We start from the raw sequence: 23,139 nt of genomic DNA, 5'->3' as shown, positions 1-23,139 counted from the left end.
TAAACCAGGTGGCAATTATGTCTACTATCCAAATTGTTGTTTAGCCCTTGATTGAGCAGACTTATGATCAAACAACAGTCTAGCTATGAAAGGGTTGTCTGCCCTGGGCAATACTTTTATTGGGGTAGCACTTTTGGGACTGTTGTATAAGTCTTTATAGTCTTGGGGACAGACAGCTAGGGGGAGGGGACAGTAAACTCAAGGGCTACTGTGGATGGCACATGCTCAGAGCATTCAGAGGTATTCTAGCTGTGACTAACACATCCCTTTTCAGACTCTGTATTTTGGTCTACATCAGCTAATATATCTGGTGCCACTCATTTCTGTTGAGTGAAGTGGCTCAGCTGTAACTCATTTATCATTCATTGTAATTCTATTTACAAGCCAAGTATGGCTTTGCAGCCATGAGGTTTCAGGTTCAGTCCCACTATGCAGCACATTAGGCAAGTGTCTTCTGCTTTATCCGCAAGCGGACTAATGCCTTGTGAGTGGATTTGGTAGATGGAAACTGTGCAGAAGCCCATCATATATGTCTGTGAGTGCATGTATGTGTGTGAGTGTGTGTGTGTGTGTGTGTGTGTGTGTGTGTGTGTGCATGTTTCTGTGTTTGTGTTTGTCTTCCACTACTGCTTGGCAACTGGTGTTGGTTTGTTTACATCCTCATGACTTCGCAGTTTGGCAAAAGAGTCTGATAGAATAAGCACCAAACTTTGAAAAAGGAAAATAAGTACTAGAGTTGATTTATTTGACTAAAACCAAAAAACCATTCAAGGTAGTGCCCCAGTATGGCCGCAGTCCAGTGAATGAAGCAAGCAAAATATAAGAGATAACTATAGGTTGTCCCAGAATTAACTATCTATTTCGGTGAGGTTGGACAATTTAAAAAAAAAGTTTTATTTATGTTTATCATTTTAATATGCACTAAAAGTATATGAACATTTAATTTTGTTTATAATTTTATAATTTTTATAATTTTTTAAATAATTTTATTTTCATTCCTATTGGATCCCATTTATCTATCCATGACAGATTTTTTTTTTTTTTCATTTTCCTTACAATCGTTTTGGAAAGAACATGGGCATGTGAAGCCAAAAATGGCTGCCATTTAAGAGATGCCATTTTTCATATGCGATGTAGTAGTGTTGCGAAATTTGACTTGTGCGTATTAATTTCCATTGTGTGTTTTATATTGTAACAAAACTTCATGCTTTTATTTGTAAAGTTAAGGAAGTTATTATAAATTGAAACCCATCAGTGACTTTTGGGACACCCTGTACAAGCCATCTTCTTTGATACAATGCTAACAGTGCAAGTAAGATTTACCTCTCGTTTCTTCATATACATAAAATATGGACTGATGAATACATGAAGTGGGGGCGATTCTTTTGATTATATACTTTCATTTTCCTTCTGCTAAAAATTGGTAATGAGCCAAGAGGTGGCAATCGTGATAATGATAGTGAGGAAAGTGTGGTGGTGGTGGTGGTGGTGGTGGTGGTGGCGGCGGCGGCAGCAATGGTGGTGATAATGGTGGTGGTGGAGATGGTGGTGCTGGTGGTGGTAGTGGCGGTGCTGTTGGTGATGATCGTGGTGGTGGTGATGGTGATGGTGGTGGTAGTGGTGGCAGTGATGGTGCTGATGTTGCTGATGGTGGTAGGAGCAGGGAGGCAAGGGTGGTGATTGTAGTGGTGGTGGGGGTGGTGATAGTGGTGATAATGTTGGTGGTGGCAGCAACAGCAGTGGCAACAACAATGGTGGTGTTGGTGGTGGTAGTGGCAGCAGCGGCGGCGGTGGTGGTGCTATATGCCAGCTGTTATGATAATGATGAAGACAGTGTTGGTAATGATGGTGACTAATGACAGTAATAGTGGTGGTGGTGGTAATAAAGCCTAGGTAGGGCAGTGATAATCTTGGTGACAGAGGCAGTGGTGGCGGTGATGGCAGTGATGACAATAAAAATAATAATAATAATAATAATAATTGCCCTAGATATCAGGAAGACACTCAGCAAGAAATGGAAACAAGATTGAAACGGAAAAACTTATAATTATCGAAGTACATGGGAGATTTGTCAGCAAGAAATGGAAACTAAATTGAAGCAGAGAAACTCATAATGATAAAAGTTTGTGGGCGATTTGTTGTTTTTTTGTGTCATTATAGACGGAAAAATATGTCACAGGAGATACAGTGAAGAATTAAAGATATATATGTAGATGATGAATAAATTCAAAAAAGGATAAAACTCTTTTACAAGAATTTTATCAAGAAGCCAGTGTGTAAAAAAATTCATTAGGGAAATTTCTATTCCCAAGAATATAATTATTCGTTTATATTTATATAGAGGGCATTGTTATAGAAAAATAATAACGCCACACAGTGGACTTCTCAAAATAACCACATTTAGTACCTATGCGAGGAAAAAACAACCAACAGAGGTGAGAATTCTGTTTATTTATATATATATTTTTGGGACAATATTGTGCTGATGAACGAAGTCTAGATTCATTCTAGTAATCGCGAAATCGTCGATACACAATTAAGTCTATTTTAATAGTAAGTTGGTCATCTTCTGTCTACATATAAACGAATAATTATATGTAGATGATGAAATAGAGGGAGAAAGAGAGATAAAGAAAGGGAGGGGACTAGAGAGAAAGAAAGGAAGCGTATTTTCTTCTGTTTTAGAGAAAGAGATATGTATGAATATCAAATGGGGTTTTAAGTAGGGAAGAGAAAGTGAGAGATTTAATGAATAATAAGGGAGGGAGGGGTGGGGCGAGGTTTGGGGTGAGATTACGAAAACTAAAAAAGTGAATGATGGGAAAAGTTTAAAGAATGAAATTGGACAGAGTGAATAAAAGTGGGGGAAAGAGACTCTTTTATTCTTTTATTTCCTTCAGTGATTTGACTGTACACCCATGCTGGAGCACTGTCTTGAAGGGTTTTTTTTTCAAAGCCTAGTACTTATTCTGTCAGTGTCTTTTGTCGAACCACTAAGTAATGGGGGATGTAGATACACCAATGCCAGTTGTCAAATGGTGATGGGGGGGGGGGACAAACATAGACACAAAAACACACGCATACAGATATATATATGTATACACACACACAGATATATATATGTATACACACACACACATATATACGACAGGCTTCTTTCAGTTTCTGCCTACCAAATCCACTCACAAGACTTTAGTCGGCCCAAGGCTATAGTAGAAATCACTTGCCCAAGGTGCCACACAGTGGGACTGAACCTAGAACAATGTGGTTGGAAAGCAAGCTTCTTACCACACAGCCACACCTTTGCCTATAATATATATATATGTGTGTGTGTGTGTGTGTGTGTGTGTGTATACAATGGGCTTTAACAATTACATCCACTAAATTCACTCATAAGGCATTGGTCGAGCTAAAGCTATGGTAGAAAATAAGTACCAGTTATGCACTGGGGTCGATGTAATTGATTAGTCCCCTCTGCCCCAAATTCCAGGTCTTGTGCTTATAACAGAAATGATAATTATTATAATCATTATTGTAAGGTGGTGAGCTGCACTTCATGTGTCTTTATGTTTTGAGTTCAAAATTCTGCAGAGGTCAACTCAGCCTTTCATCATTTCGAGGTCGATAAATTAAGTACCATTGAAGCACTGGTCCTTCTCACATACTTTCGGGTCTTGTGTCTATAATAGAAAAGATTATTATTATTATCGTTATTATTAAGGTGACGAGTCGGTGGGATTGTTAGCACATTGGGCAAAATGCTTAGTGGCATTTCATCCATCTTTAATGTTCTGAGTTCAAATTCTGCCAATGTCAACTTCACCTTTCATCCTTTTGGGGTCAATAAATTAAGTACCAGTGAAACATTGGGTGTCGATATAATCAACTAGTCCTCTCCCCACAAATTTCAGGCCTTGTACCTTTAGTAGAAAGGATTATTATTATTATTATTATTATTATTATTATTATTATTATTGTTATTGCCTTTGCACAGCTTCTAATGCTGGAGATGTACTACGGTGTCAGCTGTTCACTACCAGTTAACTAAGATAATATCCCTTATTTTCTGAGCACCTTGCGGAGTATTTGAGCTGTTCCGAACAGTGCTGTTTTCTGCAAAGTACTTCACCCTTATTGCAGCCCTTATTTTTATTATTATTATTATTATAAAAAAAAATTTTAATTATATATATTTTTTTATTATTTATAAAAAAAAAAAAATTATTATTATTATTATTATTATTGTTATTATTGTTATCATTGTTGTTGCTGGGCAGAACACAATTCTCAACAGTCTCAATTTGCAACTTCAGGTAGCAGATCATCTGATATTTATTCTCAACAGGTAGGTAAACTGTACTTTGTCTGTGTATTTATCTGATCTAATATTGACCTTACACATGTTATCAACTGTATATCACTCCCATTGTCATCATGTGTTTGGTTAATGTATTTACAAAAGACAAAAATGTTATACACTTCCACTCACCTGATAATAAAAAACAAAAAACAAAAAAGACCAGACATGTGAAGAGTAATATCAAAATTTTTACAAAATGTGAAATTATGGTGACACACGTGTTTGTATTGTTATCTCTGATGATGAAACTACTTGAAACATTCTCTCTCTCTCTCTCTCTCCCTTTCTGTGTGTGTGTGTGTGTCAGGCACACTAGTCTATCACAGATAACATTTCTAAAAAATGTGGTACCTGTTCGTTCAGGCTGACCAACTGATGTAATGTAGATCAAAGCTAAATTCAAATTACGATGAACGTAAACAAACAAACGAAGTTTGCTTTTAGAAGCGTTGAGATGTCTTAGAAAGTTAAAGAAGTGATTTTAAATTCTCAATCGCAGGATAATGCTAATAATATAGCCTGAACAGGATAAGCTACCCCTATTTTGCAGCAAAAAGTGTAGGCGGCCAGCTATGAGAACAAAGCATTTTACCCCAAAATAAAATGAAATGCTTTTTGTGATTTTTGAGTTCCGAACTCTTTTAGCAACTATTTTAATACACTTGCCTAACTGGCCATCCCACCTTTGCTCTGCTGCACAGATTGTCATTATGTTATTACATAATTTATGTTGCTGTCATCATCATCATCGTTTAACGTCCGCTTTCCATGCTAGCATGGGTTGGACGATTTGACTGAGGACTGGCAAGCCAGAAGGCTGCACCAGGCTCCAATCTGATCTGGCAGAGTTTCTACAGCTGGATGCCCTTCTTAATGCCAACCACTCCGAGAGTGTATTGGGTGCTTTTACGTGCCAGTCACACGGTACTGGCAACGGCCACGCTCAAAAAGGTGTTTTTTTATGTGCCACCTGCACGGGAGCCAGTCCAGCGGCACTGGCAACGACCTCGCTCGAATGATTTTCTAACGTGCCACCAGCACAAGTGCTAGAAGGCAATGCTGGTAACGATTACGCTCTAATGGTGCTAATTACGGGCCACTAGCACGGAAGCCAGACGAGACAACTGGGCACAGCTGTTTGGACGCTGATGATTTGGCATGGCTGGTTGGATATTTAACCTGTTTTGGTGACAGCACTTTTTGGTGCTGGAGGCAAATATATGCACACACATAAAAGAAAATCGTATAACTGATTGTGACAACTGTAAAATGATGAAAGAAAATAAGCCTAAACCTGAAATATAAACATATAACTATGTATTGAATACTATTTCCCTCTTTGTAAATTCACACACACATATATATGGAAAAATATGCACGTGCAGATAGAAAGAGAGAAGGAGGGAGAGAGAGAGATAGCAATTTATTAATTGAACATGACTGATATAAAAACTTTCTCCTCTCCTCATACATATGAAGAGAAATATGCTCACACACATAAACTCGAAGAAAGAAAGAGAGAGGGGGAGAGAGAGAAAGAGAGATGGTGAAGAGAACAAGAGAAACATTAAAAAGTCTGATGTCAAGCAAATCGGCATTGAATCATCAGAGCCAAATAAGCTGCACCAAAGTGGCTGTACAAAAGCATCTCAAACCTAAATTTATTTGAATATCTGTGTGTGTGTGTGTGTGTGTGTGTACGTGTATGTGTGCTTGAATTTACGTAGAGGGAAATAGTTTGCAATACAGAAATTTATGTGTAACAACATATAAAAACAAAAACTTTTTTTGTGTTTTTGGAAGCATCAAATGTGTATCGTATCATAGATATAAGAATGTAATATTTCGAATGTAATATACCCATGAAAACAGCAGAAAGATTGGGTATTTTACCATTTTATTTTATTTTTCTGCTGTTTTCACAGCAATGGGATTTGAACTCAGAATTTAATAAACCTGGTGCAGGTGTGGCTGTGTGGTAAGAAGCTTGCTTTCTAACTAAATGGTTCTGGGTTCAGTCCCACTGTGTGGCATCTTGAGCAAGTGTCTTCTACTATTGCCTTGGGCCAAACAAAGCCTTGTGAGTGGATTTGGTAGACAGAAACTGAAAGAAGCCCATCGTATATATATATTTATGTGTGTGTGTGTGTCTATGTTTTTTTCTCACACCCCGGCGTCATTGCTTGACATCCAATGCCGGTGTGTTTATGTCCTCATAACTTAGCAGTTTGGCAACAGAAACCGATAGAATAAGTACTAGGCTTGCAAAAATAAGTCCTGGGGTCGATTTTTTCGACTAAAATCCTTTAAGGCAGTGCTCCAGCATGGCTGCAGTTAAATGACTGAAACAAGTAAAAGAATGAAATAATAAAAGAATATTGTATTCAAAATATTACTTTCTTGTTTGTATGATATGATACACATTCGACACTTCCCAAAACAAAAAGAGTTTGTTTATATATGTTGTTGCATTTCAAAAGCAGCTATGTAAATATCCAGATCATTTATAATAAAAAATATTATTATGATAATCATTTTCTGAATCACTTTCACTCACACTAGACTCATGCACACCATCACTTGTAGACACAGTCGCTGATTCACAAGCACTTAAGGATGAACTTGTAGAATTCTTCTTAAAAAAACAAGTCTAGAATTGTTTGCTTAGAAGAAGTTTTTTTTTAGCTCTCTATAAATTTCTTGGTAACACGCAGAAGCATTTGTTATGGTAGTAGAAACTTTAGCCATTTTGTTCAAAATTTGAATATATATATATCTATATATATATATGTTCTAAAATCACTTTGTTCTGGTAGCCAGAGTATATGAACTGCTTGTTTTAATCTTTTTGCTTTTTGCTAAATGGTCTTGTGTTGGTTCTATCTAGAATATCTTCATTGGTTATATGGTCTTGCCTAGTATGTTCTCAGAATGCTTCCACCTGCAGGTTCTGCAATTGGTCTTCTTTTACTGTTCCTATTTAACGAGATTGGATTGCTGGTCCAGCACCCAACCTTCCATTTTTTTTTTCTAGACTTAGGACTGACATGGTAGGATATACCTACCAGGGTAGAGTTAGTACTTTCTGGTACCAGTTTATAATTAGGTGAACTGTGCCATTTGAAGATTATACATATTGGATAAGAAGGTAAGTCATAGACACAGAATCCTGTGCCAGGTGACCGGATACAAGCTGTAGACATTCTGATTACCTTCCCTACAGACTTAACCACATTAACCAAGTCAGTGGGAAAGTTATATGCAGCTACTCACTCTGCTAGAAATAGCAACGAAATCTCTTCCAAATCACATCGCAACTATCTTAAAAGATGAGAGATGTGTTAGATAATGGGGTCTTGGTTACATACTGTGTCTGAGAAAAAAGATGAAATAATCAAGGCTAGATAACATTTAACATGTTAGTGCATGAATAACCTGGGGCTGAAAATAAAAATGTCAATTATATGATCATCATACCACCTTCCCTGGTGCTCTCCATAACAAAGTACTAGCAAAAAGACAATTATTATAAGCACATCTCTCTTTAGCATTTACCATCGTAATTACTTACATGTATGACAAATAGCCACCACCACCACCACCACCACCATTCATTGGGTGATGAGTATGGAGGTGGGGAGAGAAATGCTGAGCGAGATGGGATGACACAGTGAGGGATAGTGAAGATTCTCCGTGGTACATACAATGTTCTTAAGTGTGAATGATGTGTTTACTTAAGAGGTGTCAGCCAGGCTGTGAATGATGTCAAGGACATCCATCATACACAGATATATTAGTGAATGTTTTCCTTTAAGGACTTAATGGGGAATGTCAAAGGCCAGTTATTAATAGTTCACACATGGGTATGTGTGTGCGTGTGCGTGTTTATGTATATACGTATTCATAGAGAAAACATGTATTCATATATGTACACATATGATTAATATCCATACAAACACATATATCTGTTGGTCTGGCTGTCCATCTATCAATCTATCTATCAATATATATAGGACCTTTGTGATTTGACGGGCAACATCTTTTTATGTAGTGTTTTTGGTACCGAAACACTTTCAAACTGTACAATTTTTTGTTAAGAAGGCTAAGAGAAAAAGTTGTTTTGTATGACACATTCTACCGGTGTCCCAAGTTTGAAAGTGTTTCGTTAAGAAAACAAGTGTTGGCCGTCAAATCACAAAGATCCTATATATATGTATGTATGTATGTATGTATGTATGTATGTATGTATGTATGTATGTATGTGCATGCGTGTGCATGCATGTGCACGTGTGCTCGAGTGTGTGTATATATATGCATGCATGCATGTGTGTGTGTGTATGTGTCCATGTGTGGGTGTGTGTTAATCGTTGTTGTTACCATTTTAATGTCAACTTATCCCTGCTTGCATGGGCTGCACAGGTTTTATTGAGGCAGATTTTCTATGGCCGGAAACCCTTCCTGTTGCCAGCCCTCACTTGTTTCCAAGCAAAGTAATATTTCCATATGACCAGACATATTTACACAAAATCTGAATATATACATCAGCACACTGATACATACATACATACATACATACATACATACATACATGATCATTATCATTTAACATCTGTTTTCCATACTGGCATGGGCTGGACAGTTTGACAGGAGCTAGTAAGACTAGAGGGCCACACCAGGCCCCATCGTCTGTTCTGGCATGGTTTCTACAACTAGATGCCTTTCCTAATACCAACCACTTTACAGAGTGTACTGGGTGCTCTTTATGTAGCACAATCATTGGTGCTTTTTATGTGATGCATATTTAGACATATTCTGTATTTGTGTGCATGCATGTGTGTGTGTGTGTGTGAGTGAGTGTGTGTGTGTCTGTGTGAGTGTGTGTGTGCATGTGTGTGTGTGTGTATGTGTGTGTAAAGTATGCAATTTTCCTGTCTATTTAATTTAACTCTATTTGAGCTGCTTGATTTCAACCATATTTTAATAAATAACTTAATGAATAAAGTTTGAAATAATTATTAAAATAATTGATCATATCCATGTTGTGGCAGAAAATTCCCAAGAACCTTGTAGAAAGCATTTTTTCCTGATTAGAGAAAGGGGGATTATACCAAGTAATATTCCTCTTCCTATTTCTTTTTTATCTATCTTAAGATTACCAGCCCAAAGATTAGAATTATTTCTTCTACGTATGTTAGTCTACCCTTTAGGAATCCATGCCTCTACAGTGTTTCATTCTGTCTGTATTCTTCTAATGATCTGTTATAACAGGTCCTACTATTAGCGGTTGCAAAGTTATGCCCTTTAGTTTAAAATTACCTGTATCTGTCACTTTATTATACCTTGGCACAAAACCTCTTCCCTCAATACTTCTCTCAAACCTTAGTTGAGGAATCTTGTCTTACAAGTTACTTGGTGACTTCACAGGGGAAAGTGCAATGTAAAAATCACCCAGTGCTCTCTGTCAAGTGGTTGGCATTAGAAAAGGCATCCAGCCATAGAAACCTTGCCAAACCAGACAATAAAGCTTGTTGCAGCTCTCTGGTTAGTCAGTTTTCATCAAACTTACCAATACATGCCAGCATGGAAAGCAGATATTAAATGGAGATGGAGATGATGATGACAATGAATGGCTGTACAATTTAACTGCTTTAGAAAAATGTGAAACCTCGTCTGTTCCTCAATGAAGAATTCCTCTGGTTCCAGGATGCTTTGCAGGATTATGGACTACAATTGGTGGGATCTCATATCCAACCAATGGCTATACTTAGGAAATGGGAGGCATCCTGTTACTTATATGTTTCAGGAGTGTCAGCTGAGACTGTTTGGTCATGTTTCTTAATTTTCAAAGTTGGATCATGTATATCATGTTCTCTTCTCTGAGGATCTTGTTGGGGCGATGGCTCATATTGGTTAGCCACATACCAAATGTCATGGCAGATAAGGATATGTGTCACAGAGACAGGGACTAACAGGGAGACTGTTCACAGGGTTGCCTGGGTCAAACTGTACAAATACTGACAAATAGCAGATGCAGTGATTTGCTGCTACAGTGCATGCTCCATATCTGGACTGACCTGTCTGTTGTAATGAGGGAGCTGGTTTTCAAGATATGTTTATACAGATAAATGCGACTTTAATATCAGGAATCAGATTAAGATTGTGCGCTGGCAGAATCATTAGCACACCAGGCAAAATGCTTAGCAGCATTTCATCTGTCTCGTTCAAATGCCACTGAAGGTGACTTTGCCGTTCATGTTTTTGGGGTCGATAAAATAAGTATCAGTTAAGTACTGGGGCTGATGTAATTAAATTGCCCCTTCCCTGAAATTGCTGACCTGAGCTAAAATTTGAAATCAATATCAGGAATCACATTAAAGGCGCAGGGGTGGCTGTGTGCTAAGTAGTTTGTTTACCAACCACATGGTTCTGGGTTCATTCCCACTGCGTGGCACCTTGGGCAAGTGTCTTCTACTATAGCCTCGGGCCGACCAAAGCCTTGTGAGTGGATTTGGTAGATGGAAACTGAAAGAATCCCTTCGTATATATGTATATATATGTGTGTGTGTGTGTGTGTGTGTGTGTGTGTGTGTGTGTGTGTGTGTGTGTATGTTTGTGTGTCTGCGATTGTCCCCCCAACATCGCTTGACAACCGATGGTAGTGTGTTTATGTCACCATAACTTAGCGGTTCGGCAAAAGAGACCAATAGAATAAGTACTAGGCTTCCAAAGAATAAGTCCTGGGGTCGATTTGCTTGACTAAAAGCGGTGCTCCAGCATGGCCACAGTCAAATAACTGAAACAAGTAAAAGAGAAAGTTAGGGATGTGTTCCATGTTTATGAAGTAGTTGTTGTTTCTGGTTGGGTATAGACTAATGGCTGGGCACTCTGTTGGTTAAGATGACAAGCGTTCAAGTTGATACAATCAATGGAACAGCCTGCTTGTAAAATTAACATACAAGTGACTGAGCGCTCTACAGACACATGTATCCTTAATGTAGTTGTCAGGGAGATTCAGTGTGACACACTGAATGCGATATGGCCGGCCCTTTGAAATACAGGTATTACTCATTTTTGCCAGCTGAGTGGACTGGAGCAATGTGAAGTAAAGTGTCTTGCTCAAGGACACTATGTGCAGTTGGGAGTTGAATTCATTACCTTACTATTGTGTGCCGAATAGCTTAACCACTAAGCCACATACCTAAAGACTATTATTCATTCCATGAATAGCATAACTTGAAAAATGTCAAGTAGAGAGATTCAGATTGTGTTCATACAGTGACAGATAAGTCTAATGACGGATATGTCATATATGCAAATACGATGTTTGTGTCATCATCGTCATTGTCATCATTGTCATCGTCGTCATCATCATCGTCATCGTTATCATCATCATTGTCATCATCATCACTGTTATCATCGTCATCATTGTCATCATCATCATCATCATCATCATTGTCATCATCATCATCATCATTGTCATCATCATCATTGTCATCATCATCATCACTATTATCATCGTCATCATTGTCATCATCATCATCATCATCATTGTCATCATCATCATCATCATTGTCATCATCATCGTCATCATCATCATCATTGTCATCATCATTGTCATCATCATCATTTCACAGGCATTTTACTATACTTGCTTAAAGAAAGCTATGGCCCTTCCACATGATCCTGTAATTACTTGTGAATTCCCAAGAGATCAATAGAATAAGTACTAGGTTTAAAAAACAAGCAAACCGAATGGCTGCAGTCTAATGACTGAAACAACTAAAAGATAAAAGATAGATATGAATAATAAAACAAGCAGGATGATAGAGAGATGAATAATAGATAGGTGAATGATAGAAACTAAAGGTTAACAAAGAGGTAGGAGGAAGTAGCTGATGGAGGTTTAATAGGAACGTATCAGGAAAGAAACTTAAATGAAGATATATGTACCTCCCTGCTTCCATCCCTATCACCATTTAACTCAGGGGTTTTCAAGCCTTTTTTATCTAAAGACTCCTTTGATCACTATTTTACGCTGGTGGACCCCCACAGCTATTCGATGTTTAAAAACTAGTTTTATAGAAATTTCTTTCGAAATTCCTATTTTGTTTCTCGTGCATTAACTTGTGTAGGTTGAACTATGCAAAATTTTTGAGAAAAAAGCATCTGTGAGGATGGCCAAACTAACTAAACTAGAGAAAGAAACTTCACTGTTTCTTGCATACATCAGTAGCAAAATTTTTACAGGGGCCTTTTAAATACTATCATGGATCCCCAATTTACTATTTTGTTGTGTGAGCCCCACAAAATCGTATATGGGTCCTGGTTGAGAACCATCGATTTAACTGATAGTCTTGCCATTCTTACATGTGTGGATAGGTATTTACCAGTATCTTGTATCAACAATCACTGCAGTCCTTTGTCATCTCCTTTGTAAAGTTCAGTATTCTGAGCTTGGTCTCCACTACTTCATCTCATGTCTTTCCTAGGCCTCCTCTCTTCTGATGACTGAAAACTTGTGGATTCCCAACTGCACTTGAAATTTGTCATTGCACTTATTGCTAGCTCTCACCATGCTGACTGTATCTCTGTACATGGCTTGTATAGACCTCGCATACCATTCATCTACCCCTAGTTTCCTTAGCAACTACTGTGCTCAATAACTGCACTCAACAATGCTAGTTCCATTTTGAAAGCTCTTCTTAACAATGAACACTCATTTGTAAAGTGTTGCTTCTGGTCAATGATTGGTAAGAAAAGAGATGATGTTGGCTCAGCTGTTGATACCAGTTTGTGTGAATTGATGAATGAGACGATGCATTAGTTCGTTGATCTGAAAAACAGATAACAATGCATCTGCTTATTGCTGTTGTCATGGAAGCAATAGCTGCTGTTAACAAATTACAGGGTGTTTGGGCTAAATTTGACAATTTTTTTGCCTCCTTTCTTCAGGAGTAGCTTGATGTATCGATGAAGAGTCAATGATGTTGGAAAGCATAAAGATTAAAGTTGTGGTTTAGAAAATGTTAGATGACATGGAGGACTGGAAGCCATCTGAATATTGGAAAAGAGTTATCTCTATCATGATGATTCATGCTGTGTGTCAAAATGCTGACATCATGACTGCTACTCGATGCTCTGTGGACACTGTAAAGGCTGTAAGATGTGACATGGACACTTGTAAAGAAAACTATGAAGTCGTAGCCTGCAGGAAAGGATACAGCAGGCATTCTGACTGTGCCTGTACGTCAGGGGTTCATGCAACAAATAACTGATGAACAGGGCCTTAGGCTCAATTCAGATGGGTATGTGAATCTGGGAGAGACTGGTCAAACCCTGGGGGATGAGGGTTGCTGCTGGAAGGGCATATGCATAGTAGTAGGATTCAGTTCCTTGCCGTACCTCTGGAAAGAGTCAGATGTGGTTGTCATGGAGTATTGTTTTCTTTTCCTTTTATGCAAACTGTCAAATTTAGCCTGAACACCGTGTATGTGCACTAGCATTTGGTCTAGAAACTGATGAGAAGGGTTGAGAAAGGATTGAACCAGTGCCGGCCAGTCTGAAGAAGGTAAACAACTTGAACAAAATCAAATTGTAAATCTGTGGGTTAACACTCATTTCACAGCTGCCACAAATATAGTGACATGTAATACTCATCTTCTAAACAAAATAAAACTGAACTGAATATCTGAACTGGTGACGGGTATACATTATAACAGGAAGTCTGCAATCTGCTGTCTGTTGCTGCAACAATGAAGACGATGAGGATGGGTGACGACTGGTTGAAGACGGCTGTGAAACAGGCTGTTGACTGGTCGATGGCAGCTGGTCCAAAGATGACAAAGTGGGAGAAACTGGTGTTTATATAACCATGGCATGGCTCCAAGGGCAAAGATGGTTTTACCTGAGTTGGGAACAAACTGTTGCAAGCACACAATTGAACAGTTAAAATCAACCAATACCTGCAACTAATTTGGCCAAGAACGGAGTCATGTGGCTTGATGAGAAGAAAAGCTCAGGTGAGCCTGTATTCCAGTATTTAAGATTAAACAGTAACATTGACAAGATGTTTAATTTTACAATAAAATGAATGTGTTAAACAGTTCTGCTACATCATCATCAGATGATTATCTGTAATATGGATTATCATAAATATGGCTTACCTTTTACTTGTTTCAGTCATTGGACTGCAGCTATGCTGGGGGCACTATCTTAAAGGGTTTTAGTTGAACAAATCGACTCCAGTAATCATTTTTTTAAAGCAAGGTACTTATTATATCAGTCTCTTTTGTCAAACCTCTAAGTCACAGGAATGTAAACAAACCAATACCAATTGTCAAGTGGTGGCGTGGGATGGGGGAACGCACGCTCGTACACACACACACACACACACACACACACACGCATACATACACATGCACGCACACACGCACTCGCACAATGGGCTTCTTTCAGCTTCCGTCTATCAAATTTCTTTATGAGGCTTTCGTTGAGTTACAGAAGGACGAGAAAGATTGTGGTTTCGATTCCTGGATCGGGTGGTACATTATATTCTATAACAAAACCTATCATTTCACATTGCTCCAGTTCACTCGGCAGTAAATGAGTAACTCTGCGGTGGACTGGCGTCCCGTTCAAGGGCAGTGTTGTTATCTCGGGATACGCCATGGAAAACGGGTGACATGAGTCCTATGTCTTGAAACAGTAATATCCAGGGGTTACCATCATAATTTACCTTTACAAAAAGACGAAAGGCAAGATTCTGGCGGTTTTGTGTTAGAAAATCCTTTAAAAGCTAAATAACCGAGTTATCGTTCACAAATAAATAAATAGATAAGAATAACTTATTTGTAACATGAATACCTGACTATTAAGTTTCAATGTTGCAACAATGAAAATATGTAGCGAAAAATAACTTCGATCAGGTACGTTCTCCATCAGCGATGTATGGGAGATAACTCCTCATGATTTCATTGATTATGAGTGTGCATGTATTGATTTCCCTTGGCCAACCTTACGAAGGAAGTGACACAGCTGAAATAACAAACTACGTTTACCTCTCCTTCACACACACACACACACACACACACACACACACACACACACACACACGCACATACGTGTATGTGTGTGTGTGTATACACGTATGTGTGTATGTAAGTATATATGACACACACACTCAAGTAACATGGCACATTTCTATCAATTTCTACCTACATTTCCAAGCACTATTTTATTGAATATTTATTCAATATTCCAGTATTATTTCATTTATATTAAAGTGGTGAGCTGGTAGAATTGTTAGCATGCTGGATAAAATGCTTAGCGGCATTTCACCTGTTTTTACATTGTGAGTTCAATTTCCACCAAGGTCGACTTTGCCTTTTCTCCTTCCAGAGTCAATAAAAAAAGTACCAGTCTAGTACTGGGGTTGATATTGTAGCATGTCTGTACTAGCATTAGTTTAAAACATACATTTAAATCACAAAGTAGGCTCAAATGACACTGTAAGTTTACAGCTCTATTCGGTCTGTGATTAGCCGAATAAACAGGCTCCCTAATGTGCGATGGCCATGTTTAAGTGAGTTCCTTTCCCGTTTCTTTAAGGACTCCTGGCTTGTAGTTTGGTGCTATTACGTTTGCACTGGCATCTCACACACAAGAATTATTCTTCTTCCACGTGCACTAGCTGTATCGACCAAACTCAATGCCGTCATCGCCCATCTTTTCTAGAAACACTTCTATCAAGTCTCTTTCTATATACACAAAGTACATCTAATGTCCTCATGCATTCATTCATTCACTGCTGTCACACTATAGACATCTCTATAAAACACAACTTACTTCCATACACAAATCGGTAGAGACGGACTATATGTAATCTGAACCTTTCCCCCCCTTATTTATTAATTTTTTTTTTTACGGAATCCCACGTTTTAGGCTATGGAGATTCCGATTCTGAAAAAAAAATTTTTGAAAAATTTCAATTCCCCACCACCACCAAGCATGCTAGAAATAACAGCCAAATCTCACAAAACTAGTGTTAGGGTCAGGGTTAGGGTCAGGGTTAGGGTTAGGGTTAGGGTTTGAGTTAGGGTTAGGTTTACCCTGTGGATCTATATAAAAACCGGGGGTGGGGATCGAAATTTTGAAATTGAGAGTTTTGAAAATTTTTTTTCAGAATCGGAATCTCCATAGCCTAAAACGTGGGATTCCGTAAAAAAAAAAATAAAACAAGGGGGGAAAGGTTCAGATTACATGTAGTCCATCTGGACCCACAAATCTTATACAAGGCATATAACATTGTACAAAACCCACTGCTACAATAAACTTCATAATCTTAAAAGTCAAGTTGTTGTTTATCACCGCACAGCTATCGAACACATGAACACAGTTGGCGACGTCTGTCTGCCACTTCCATCGCCGACAACTATGGAGTCAACCTGACATGAGAAGAACTTTTGTTAAACCAATAACCAACAGACAATGTTAAGGTAGTGGTATTCTCATACCCACTATGCTTGTCAACCAGACTGTGGACGCTCTATTGTATTATAGCAACAAGCTATGAAGATAGTGAACTCACCGTACTGGCAATACAATCACTAAACTGATGACCGAATCTTACATTAAATTAGTGGGCTATAAACTCATTAAACTGTAATTGTCTTCCTCCTCCCTTCAAAAACTATAGGCTATGTGTCAACATTTGAAATGGTTATTTCATTTACCTTAATATACAGGTGCAGGTGTGGCTGTCCTAAGGAGCTTGCTTCCAAACCACATGGTTCTGGGTTCAGTCCCACTGTGTAGCACCTTGGACAAGTGTCTTTCGACCAAAGCCTTGTAAGTGGATTTGGGAGACAGAAACTTAAAGAAGCCCGTCGTATACACGTGGTCTGATCAATAGGTATCCGGACTGTTGCTATAGTAACGAAACTAAAGCATGGAGAGTAAAGCCATTTGGCACAAATTGACTTTGAACTCTGCTGTGCATGTGCACTAAATTTCAACATTCTGGCTCACTTCCGCTGTTTACAACAGTGCTTGGAAGGAAGGTGTGTAGTGTGTGATCATCCCATTGATAGTGACTGAAAAAGCTGAGCAGAGAATCTGCATCAAATTTTGCCAAAAGCTTGGCAGTATCTACTCAGAGGCCTACACAAAATTTTCAAAAAGTTTTCATCATTCTTGACACAATCAAGATCTTGTGCACTTGAAACCCGACTGTCTTTTTGGTAAGCTGAAAGCAGTTTTGGCAAAAACTTGCCAGACATGCGTCTCATACCCAAATCTTCTGTGATAATGGACTGAACTGAACCATGAATAATCTTCCCATCCTCTGATAACACACGGATAGTGATTTGATGATTTCCCCTCACATCTGTAATGTTTTTTTCAATTCTGCTGGTTGCGAATCTCCGAGAATGTTTATTAATATCGACATTTTTTCAGCCATCTTAGAAAATCTGAACCACCTGTACACTTGTGTGCAGCTCTATACATTGCCACTCCATACATTTTCTGTAACTTTGCGTAGGCCTCTGAGCAGATATTGCCATGACAACTTTCTCTCTCATGGTCAATGCAACAATCACATGCTACACACCTTCCTTCTAAGCATTGCTGTAAACAGCAGAAGTGAGCTAGAATGTTAAAACTTACTGCATATGCACAACATAGTTCAAGGTCAATCTGTGCCAAGCAGCTTCACTCAGCATGCTTTAGCTTCATTACTATGGCAACAGTCCGGATACTTATTGATCAGACCTCGTATACATATATATATATATATATATATATATATATACATATATATATATATATGTTTGTATGTGTGTGTGTGTGTGTGTGTGTGTGTATCTGTGTCCTCCCACCACCCGATGTTGGTGTGTTTACATCCCTGTAAGTTAGCAGTTTGGTAAAAGAGACCGACAGAATAAGTACTAGGCTTACAAAGAATAAGTCCTGGGTTCAGTTTGTTTGACTAAAGGTGGTGCTCCTGCATGGCCGCAGTCAAATGACCGAAACAAGTAAAAAATTATAAAAAAAAAGAATATTGTTATATGCATAGCAACCAGTGAGATTTGAAGCGATGACTTGAATGTTTGATTTTAATATGCTCCAAACAGATTCAAACAAATATGCTAATTGTTGTTGTTCGCATCACAGGAGGACAACTTATCCCTGACGACGACTATGCACTCATAACACACTCAGTTCATTAGTACAAGTGATTCTAGGACATTGATGTTTGGACATGTGTCTTGTCAGCTGGAAATACCCAGATCAATGAATCATTGATTCGCATGTTGAAACACTGGTGTCCAAAAATTCCTGGTACTAATGAATCAAATGTGTTATAAACACATAAACATCACAAAGAAACTGTTCTCCTGTGGCAACCACAATGTTTAGCATCTTTGCATTCGAATCAACCAAAGCATATAACGAATAAACATGAAAGTCACCATTTCAGTTACATTCCTTTCTTGGAACTGGCATGAAGTTTTCAACTTCATCATCATCATCGTTTAACGTCTGCTTTCCATGCTAGCATGGGTTGGACGATTTTACTGAGGACTAGAGAATCAGATGGCTACACCAGGCTCCAATCTGATTTGGCAGAGTTTCTACGGCTGGATGCCCTTCCTAACGCCAACCACTCCAAGAGTGTAGTGGATGCTTTTACGTGCTACCGGCACGAAGGCCAGTCAGGCGGTACTGGCAACGGCTACGCTCAAAATGGTGTATTTTACGTGCCGCACGCACAGGAGCCAGTCCAGCGGCACTGGCAATGACCTGGCTCGAATGTCTTTTCATGTGCCGCCAGCACAAGTACCAGGAAGGTGACACTGGTAACGATCACGCTCAGATGGTGCTATTTATGTACCACTGGCACAGAAGCCAGACAGCTGCTCTGGCAACGATCACGCTTGGACGGTGCTCTTAGTGCTCCACTGGTACAGGTGCCATCAATATGTTCCATTTGAAAAAGTCATTTCCGTCTACCAAAACCACTTACAAGGCTTTGGTCAGCCTGAGGCTATAGTAGAAGACACTTGCCCAAGGTGCCACGCAGTGGGAATGAACCCGGGACCATGTGGTTGGTAAGCAAGCTACTTACCACACAGCCACTCTTACGCCTATATATATATATATATATATATATATATATATATATATATATATATATATAGTTCAAAAAAACAATAACAAAAAAACAAAAAAACAACAAAGTGAGGACGTGATATGGATAGTATTATTGGACGCTCAGGAAAGGAAAGAGAGAGTGTATAACACACACACACAATACAATGGGCTTCTTTCAGTTTCCGTTTACCAAATCCATGCACAAGGCTTTGGTCAGCTTGGGGCAATAGTAGAAGACACTTGCTCAAGATACCATGCAGTGGTATCTTGGAATGAACCTGGAGCCATGTGGTTGGGAAGCAAGCCCCTTACCACACACTCATGGCTGTTTTGCTCAAGATCATAATGCACATTCCGGTCCAGGAATTGAAACCATGATCTTGTGATCACGACTACAATACCCTAACCACTAGGCTATGCACCTTCTTTGTGCCTAAGTACTGGGGTTGTTTTAATTGACCAACCAACCAACCAACCAACCAACTACTCCTCACAAACTTCTCTCTGAGTTCCTAAGTTAAAAACAATTACGGTTGTTCAGTTTTATTTATTTATTTATTTATTATTATTTTTTTTTGAATTTTTTTCTCATTGAATTTTAAATATTTTAATAAATATTCTGATGGTAAATACAAGAAATGTTGGTGAAAAGATCTGTTGGAATTCTGTTTTAAATAACAATGTTCCGTAGCTTTAGAAGACAAACCAGTTTCGTTCATATTTTAACAAGCAGGAATCATCATCATCATCATCATCGTTTAACGTCCGCCTTCCATGCTAGCATGGGTTGGACGATTTGACTGAGGACTGGTGAAACCGGATGGCTACACAAGGCTCCAGTCTAATTTGGCAGAGTTTCTACAGCTGGATGCCCTTCCTAACGCCAACCACTCAGAGAGTGTAGGAATAATGAGTTCTTTTCTATCCCTTGATAGAAGAATACTGAGTAGAACAGTGATACAAAGCCAATCACACACACACACATACACACATGCATGCATGCACATATAAGCATATTCGCAATCACACATGTATTTCCACGGAGAATGAGAGAGGGGGTTTCGAATGTAAGAGACAGATAGGGTAGTGACTAACAAAGAGTAGTTTGTAACTAAGGAAGAAAGAGTGTGTGAATGGAAAAGGAGAGTATAGTGTGTGAATGAGAGAGGAGGATGTGACTAAGTAAAGGAGAGAGGGAGATGGAGTGAAAATGTGCGAATGTATGTGAGAGAGAGAGAGAGAGAGAGAGAGATGTCGTGTCTAGTCCAGGATAAGTGGAGGTAGGCAGAGCTGTTGGAGCTTAAGACGAGATAACTTGCTGTATCTGTGTTAACACTTTACATTCTGACATCAACCCCTGTGACAACACCAGTGCCAAGCTATTTACTTTAATTTTTTGTTGAACAAGGTCAGTGTCATGGAAAGAGCGGGGACTTGTATGTACAAGCAACTGTTTGTTTTCCGTTAAAAACACAAACCCACCCTGCTGACCAGGTATTGGGAAAAGAACTTTTCAAAGCTGATCTATGGACTCACAACACATGAAAGCTTGAAATATATGAGGGGGTGCTGAAAAGTTCCTGGCTTTAAGGGTATTACGAAAGGCCTGGTTGGAGGCCCAACCTGCCAAGTTCTTTCACAGGGCTTAAAAAAAGGGCCACTGCAATAAATGTGTGAATCAGAGGGGAATATGTTGAATAAAATCATTTTTTTTTTTTACCCAACACCCAGAACTTTTCAGCAGCCCCTCGTATTTCTGCATACAACTAAGTCAACATCCTGCTTGTGAAATTAATCTGCTAGTGGCTGAGTACTCCATAGGCATGTATACCCTTAAAGTAGTTCTAAGGGAGATTCAGCATGATACAGATTGTGACGAAGCCAGCCCTTTGAAATACAGGTATAACTAATTCTTGTCAGCTGAGTGGACTGGAGCAAGGTATTTTACTTCACGTTGCTCCAGTTTACTGAACAAGATATGATAAGCCTACAGAAATTCAGCAGAAGCAGCAATGAATCCAAATGATACAGGCACCAGCTGAGATGGCATGGACATGAAGTACCTATGTGTGACTAATCTCTCCCTCACAGGATGCCCTACATTTAGTTGCACCAAGGAAATGCCAGGTAGTGTGAAGCAATGAGGAAAATGAAAGAGCAGCTACAGGAGATATTGCTACCTGCCGTTCACAATACTGAAGAGGATTGAAGATAATGAGTTGGAAAGGTTCCCTATTGACTCCCACTTCCCTTTGCATCCTTCTGTATAGCAGAGTGATAACATGAATGAAAAATATATTGGAACAATCATATTTCGTATGTGTATTTCGTGTGCAAGATTCTTGATGTGGATACGTGTGTTGAAAGAAATACAATTAAACCTTGGGAGAGGCATTATGCCGGTAATAAACACACGCACTGGTTCAGTCCTTTATTTATTTATAAACAGTATTTAGTTTTTAGTTTTTAAATACGGTTTATAAATTAATAAAGGACTGAACCAGTGCGTGTATTTATTACCGGCATAATGCTTCTCCCAAGGTTTAATTATATTGGAACAAGATGAGCCAGAATACAACCGAGTCTACCTCCTCTATTTATGATATGCTACCAGGAGAAGCAAGAAAAGAATCTTGCATGCAGAGTAGCAGCTGACTCCCTTCAAATCAAACATTTACATGTCCCACCTATGACCTAAGCTGTACACAACAAAGAAATTGGGGAGCGCTTCCATGCTGGCTATGGTTAGACGGTTTGTCTGGAACTGGTAAGCTGGAGAGCTGCACCAGGTTCCAATCTGAGTTGGCATGGTTTCTACAGCTGGATGCCCTTCCTAATGCCATTCACTCCAAGAGTGTAATGTATGTATATAAATATATGTCCACAGAGTACTTCCATAGCATCAGTACGAGCATCCATGAGGTCAAGTTTAGTTATAACAGCCAAGGTACGTTGACCTTCAGGATCAACTTCATAAATTATAGAAAGTTAGATTCAGAGAATCCGGTAAAACTCATGGTAAGCACTCCAGCTGAGTAACGAGCTATCAGGTCACACAGTAATTAAATTACTATGTAATCTAATATGACTAGGTATCTGGAAATCCAGGATTCACAAATGGTAATATTTCCACTGTTGTGGAGTGTAGATATGTAAAGAGAGAAAGGAGGAGGAGGGGGAGAACAGTGAAATAAATATACAAAGGGATTAGTTCCTCCCCCCGTCACCCTTTTTAATTCCGCCTTCCCCCCTACCTTATTTGACTATTCCTAATCATCTGCAGATTTCCCTAAACAGGCCAAACAACATTATTATAACACAGGAAGTTTCAAATAGTTAACAACATATCCAATATCCATTTAAAGCAGTGGTTCCCAAATTTTTTCAGGCTGCTGCCGCTTTGACACCGAGGCAACATTCCTAGCGTCCCCTGCCCAAATTAACCATCACAAACATAGACCTCTTTCTGAAGCAACTTCAAAGCAACTGTATTTCTCAAATAAAACATGATGAACCCATTATTTTGTTGTTTTTACATGAATCGCCACCCTATTATCACCCCAATTTTTTACATGAATCGCTACCCCCATCATTGCCCCAATTTTCTTCAACGCCCCCCCCCCCCC

The 23,139-nt window shown here is 38.9% G+C and overlaps 1 long non-coding RNA gene across 1 annotated transcript; it reads right to left on the bottom strand.

The window, feature by feature from the left end:
* Positions 1–984: 984 nt before the first annotated feature.
* LOC149131679 (uncharacterized) lies at positions 985–15,288 on the bottom strand. Its single transcript, XR_016237654.1, has 2 exons — positions 14,524–15,288; positions 985–3,680 (listed from the first exon to the last, which is right to left on the bottom strand). It is a non-coding gene; the product is annotated as an uncharacterized LOC149131679 (long non-coding RNA).
* Between the last annotated feature and the right edge of the window lie 7,851 nt (positions 15,289–23,139).

The sequence above is a fragment of the Octopus bimaculoides genome, chromosome 20 (assembly GCF_046866305.1).
Source record: "Octopus bimaculoides isolate indiv1 chromosome 20, ASM4686630v1, whole genome shotgun sequence".
Classification (NCBI taxonomy): Eukaryota; Metazoa; Mollusca; class Cephalopoda; order Octopoda; family Octopodidae; genus Octopus; species Octopus bimaculoides.
This window is presented reverse-complemented; position numbering and strand designations above follow the sequence as displayed.